At 35.1% G+C, this 5,783-nt stretch overlaps 1 protein-coding gene across 1 annotated transcript in view; it reads right to left on the reverse strand.

The window, feature by feature from the left end:
- The window catches only part of LOC144966155 (gamma-adducin-like), a 19,067-nt gene extending 13,542 nt beyond the window's left edge, over positions 1-5,525 (reverse strand). Inside the window, exon 1 of the mRNA XM_078902282.1 lies at positions 5,431-5,525. The gene's annotated coding sequence lies outside the window, so the exon portion shown is untranslated. The remainder of the gene's footprint in view (positions 1-5,430) is intronic.
- Positions 5,526-5,783: the final 258 nt, after the last annotated feature.

Consider the following 5,783-nt stretch of genomic DNA (forward strand, 5'->3'; position numbering starts at 1 on the left):
AAGCTAATCAGCTCATAATATTACAGTGTACCCAGAGGTCAAGAATCAAGTAAAATAGGTATCTAAAACGAATCTATTCATTTACTCCTTTTACTTTTACTTTATGAAACCAAATGTTTCGTAATGCCCCATAAATCGTTTTGTTCATTAAAAAAATTAACATAATATCTCATGAGACAGGAAAACAGTGCCCAACATTATTTCAAAATAAGCTCTCAGTTTGATGTCCTTTAATGACATTTAAAAAATAAATCAGCTTACATGCCCAATCTCAAAACGTTCCCACGTCTACAACAGACCTGTTGGGATTGGATGGAGTGTTCATTTTGGGCATTATCTAACGAAGACAAGTCGAGATGTGGTGTATAAATTATGCTGATCTATTAAACATGTGGCTAACGTCAAAACTCAACCAATCAATACCTCCATCTTAATGTGCTTCTTGCTACTTTTACGTGTTTTTCTTAAAAAAACAGGTGGTAGGTTAGATGTTTATAGTATTGATGAACGATGTTTGGACTTATCAGTGGAAAAAAAAAAACAAGCATACATGCAAAATGGGATCAAAAGACTGTTTGACTCAGACTAATGACTTTGGTACCAAATAAAATCTGTTTCAATGAGAAAAACTGGCCCTCTAGAGAAAACCCTGCAACAATAGATATATGAAATGTAAAGAAAAGTGAGGATGTTTTACAATATTAAATCTACGAAATTCCATTTTTCCTCTGTAGTTTGGGTTTGGGACCAGGAATTTCAATATTGCTATTCAGGGTTTTTAAATTTTTTGTCACTATAGGTTTTTTTATAACTGGCAATATATAGGAAAAAAATTGGGACCTGTCCAATTGACGGTTGCACTGTAAGTGTAAGTTAAAATTAAATTTTATATAGACAGACTATATAAAAGCACAAGACATTTCATGACTTTTTAATAGGAGAGAAAAACAAACAAAAAATAAACAGGTACATGAAATGTAAAAAAAAGACAGATATTCAGCTACTTCTGTGTATCAAATAGAAGGGAGGGAGGTAGTAATAAAAAGAGGGGAGTGCACTTTGGCGAAACTGCAACAGAGAAGGGGAGGGATTGGATGGAGTGTTCATTTTGGGCATTATCTAACTTAGACAAGGCGAGATGTGGTGTATAAAATGGTTTTCTTTCAATCATATATATATATACAATATAATGCATTGCTATTTTATTTCGATAGCATTTGTGGGGGCCTTATTTGTCTTCCTGGGTTTTTTTTGTTTGGTTTTTTTTTTCCCTTTTGGTGAATTACAAGGGCACATTTTGTGAACTGAAATTTAGTAGAAGAGAGGGGGGTGCAAATAAGTTTGAAGAATTTTTTCCTGACTCAGACTACTAAACAATGAAATATTTATGTCAAATAGTACAAGAACAGAACATACAACTAAGGAACAGATTTAGCTGAAAAGTGTTTAGTCTTCACAGCACAACAGATTCAAATGCAATATTACTTCTTAGACTTTTGTGCAGTCCAGAGGAAGAATTTTGAAAAGTAAGTTATCTACCATATATTTTTAAAAACTAATGAAAAGAAATATCTGCTAAAACTCTCTCCCTCTTCTCTTACAAACACATATGATCAAATAAGCATGGTTACAAACGACTCAACACATGAAAGCTCCTTGAATTGAATCTTATTTTGATACAATGCAATATCGCATTTTCATAATATCAAAGTCCACTCTTCTAGCAAAATATCTACAGTCGAACTTGTATAAGGCAGGCCACCCATGCGACCCCACTAAAGTGGCTGTCTTAGACAGTTGGTTGCCTTGTGCAAGTCAGATATTTCTAAGAGTTACATGTTATATCAATTTTAAATGAAACTGATCCAAGTCCCTGTTATAATCAATTGCATGCTTTTATGGTGCATGGGACAGCCTTGCTCAGCGGTATGGTCTTTGCTTCGTACCCGAAAGGTACAGAGTTCGATTACCCATTACATTGTGTGGCTTTGAGCAAGTCACCTCGCCTAGCTCATTTTGCGGCACTGAACTGCAGTACTACTGAAGTAGTTGAGGGAGTCTTCCCTTGGAATAGACCCTAGAGACAAATTTCAACTATGGGATGAATAAAGGGAATTTTATTTATTTATTTATTTTAATCCCTCTCTATCTCTTCCTCCAAACTCCCTCTCTCTCCCCCCTCCCCCCCCCCCCCCCTTTCCCTCATTCTCTTTAAAGTTAAAAATACCAGGTAGGTAGTCCGTCAGAGCCATAGGGCTCATTTATATATATAATATATATAATATACATTGTCGCCATAAATTCTCAACTTTATATTTATACACTTTTATGCATGCCATGTCTGTAAACGAATTTCCATTTTATTTTGGATGAATAAAGTATATATTATTATTATTATTATTATTATTTATTATTATTATTATTTATTATTATTATTATTATTATTACTATTATTATTATTATTATTATTATTATTATTATAATAATCATTATTATTATAGCAGGAGTTTCTCCCAGTATCTATTGTGTTAAATGAACAATAACAATTGGTTGCTACCCTTTGGATGTGACATTAGTCTGTCACAAACGCACTTTCTTCCAGATCTAACAGACCCAGCTACCCAATCAATCTTGGGTGGACATGGAGGTCATAAAAATATATTGGCTTTATCCAGGATCGATCCCGTTTTCTTTAAGTGTGAAATGATTGCTCCACCAACGGGACCCCCAAACATACTTTTGGCAAGTCTAATTCCAATTGAGTATTATAATGATCATCTCAACTTATAAGTCAATGTTGTTTGACTCTAATAAACGCCTGCATTTGATCTAAAATAGCCCTTGGACATTGATTTGCTAATTGACAAAAGGATTTTGCAGTACAATTAGCAAAGGTGTGTTGTTTATCAACTCATTGCCCTGGCTTGTCACTTGGCCTACGAGTATGATAGTCTGGACAAGCATGCAGTAAACTTTCAGTTGGGGATAGCGATACAATACTCAAGTTTTTCAATACTCGATTTTTCATTATGGAAATAAGACAACTTTAAATTGAGGGACAATCAATTGAGTTGGCCATAAAATGTTTGCTTTCTAGTCTTATTCAATTTGGTCAAATCCAAGCATCAGTCACACACTTTATAGTCACTTGGAACAACAACAAAAGACGTCTAACTTCTACATCATGGCACAAGACCGAAGGGCTAGAGCTCAGGTGGTCGCTGGCTCGGATAAGTAAGTAAGTAAGTAAGTAAGTTCAATTTGGTATTTTGTTCTCATTAACACACAAGAGACAGTCCTTGGTTACTTAATTGTTGACAAGATCACTTTGGATCTATAAGACACGATTTATCTTCACATTTTCTTTTCACGTATAATCATTAAGCCAAAGGCATTTATGTCTGTGTGAATGAAGGGTATATAGTGCCTACCTACATTGTAATTTTTAAAGATAGATTCACAGTGTCTGACAGTTGCAAAGACAAGCAGATAGCGTGAAGAAGAGGTTTATTTGTTTAGAAGTGTTACAATTGCCACGAAACTCTCCCAACTGTGGGAGTTTCACAGCACTTGTAAGGCTCCTGGATCCTTTATAAGCACCAGGAAGAATGGGTTCAATCTTATCAATTAGAGATGTCATCTGGCCGCCTTACACAAGTCCAAGGGCTTTTTCATCCCAGAAATAAGTGGCCGCGGTTGCATTTCTGAGTGGCTGCCTTATGCAGAAAGAAATAAGAGGAAAAAATGATGGTCGGCCTTGAAGGCTGGTCAACACTTATACAAGTGGCCCCAAGCACAAGTTTGACTGTACATTATAATAACTTAAAATGTTGTAAGACAATTAATTAGACTAGTGAAGAAATGCAAGCATATTGCAGCACATTTTTAAAAATTAAATTGTCCAGCATAACATTCATGACTTTTTAAAAATTCCTTCGATATAAATTATAAATAATTATCTTTCTTCATATTTCATATTTTAATGAGGAGCAGTCAATTAATCCACCTAAACAAGTTGTAGTAGCAGTGATGTTAGCCCTTCAGAGACATATCATCCATGGAGCTAGAGTTGTTTCTGCCTTCTGTAGCATTAAACAAACCATAAAAATTATTTTCCCCCTTTGCATAGAACACAAGATTGTCACTATAAAGTGCTTTCTGCAGGATCTCTTACAGATCTAGCTTTCCATTCACTGCTGGTGGATAGTATAAGAAAGGTCAAAAAAAATCTCAGCTACACCCTGGAGTGATAGTGATACCGTTCCCGTTGCTTGTGAGGCGATTGTCTTACCAACTGAGCTATCGTTCAAACCCTAGAGTCTCCCTGAAAGAAGGACTATTTAGAAGAGACAAATGAACATGAGTGCAGACTTGGGCAGAGCCAGAACATAGTTTTATCAGGTGCCATGCATTTAAATTTAGACCAACAACAAAAGATATCAATTCTCAATAAACCACATTTTATAAATCGTAGTCAACGACATAAAACATTTACAATTGATCTACAATTATAATGATCAGCAATTTGATGTTCGAAACCTAGTCATATTTGGGAATTAACAAATGAAAAAGTGAAAAAGTCGTCTTAGTAGATTTATTATTATTGTTATGAATCAGGTGCAAAGTTATCACCATCAACCTCTAATTCTGATAGAAAACTATAATACAAAAACATGATCAAATGAAGGTGCTCGTTTGAAATGCTAAATTCACATCCTTATTGGTGCTCTAAACACCTAGGACCATTGAGTGTGAAGTGTGAGTCAAATGAGTCGAACACGCAAGTTCGATCTCAATACTCAAGGATGATGGGTGACGTATTTTATCGATCGGGCAGGCCCAATTGTTAGATATATTATTACATATTATATTGTTATGTGAACGATGGCTTGTACATAATGTATGATTAAACAAACAAATATCTAATAAAAGTTTATGGCGTCTCACTCTTTACCGTAGAACCAGACAAGCAATGTTATACAGAAAAACACGTATCCAACTTTTTCGTCTGCTACACACCACAACCAAACAGGGGTGAGATTAGGTACGAACTGACATAAGATGGCGGCTTCCGTGTTTGAGAAGGGACTTGCGGCACATAAGGTGTATGCCGGAATGCGAGGAACAAATGAATCATGTGAATTGCAATCATTGCAATAAATAATAATTAATAAATTATATTTCCTGAACAATGCCTAAAACAGAAGATGCGATACGGAAATGCAAAGGAATGATACTTTTTTTTTCTATTGAGGCAATGACTCACAGAATTTGCTAAGCAAAGAAGAAGAGAGATGCTTGTATTGGAATGAACAGCTTTCAAATGCAGATTTTTTCCTCTTTGCAATTCATAAGGGGAAACATATAAACAATTATTTATGTCCATACACTTATGAAAATACACAATAATAAAACAATTTTATTTCTTACCTGTAAACAAAACGAAAGTGAAGTAAATCAGCAGAGATGAACAGCGATGACCTAAATCAAAAGACTCATACGAAAGTAAGCACAGTGAGCGGAATGTCAGACCGGCGGCTGTTCCAACAAGTGGCTTTACTTGGTTTTATTTGGGAGGGGGGGGGGGGTGCAGGAGGAGCAAAGTATTTGAACGCTTAATCGTTGGATTGAAATCAAAATAGTAAAAATAAATTAAGAGATGTATTTTCAATGTGTTCTGGTGGTTTTTATTAACTGAATAAAATTTAGTTATTGACAATAATAATATCTCCGGGTTTGTCTGGATTAGAAAAATCGATATGGGCAACACGCATGTCGGAGTA

The sequence above is a fragment of the Berghia stephanieae genome, chromosome 2 (assembly GCF_034508935.2).
Source record: "Berghia stephanieae isolate SIO BIC M18660-M18661 chromosome 2, UCSD_Bste_1.3, whole genome shotgun sequence".
NCBI classification, from domain to species: Eukaryota; Metazoa; Mollusca; class Gastropoda; order Nudibranchia; family Aeolidiidae; genus Berghia; species Berghia stephanieae.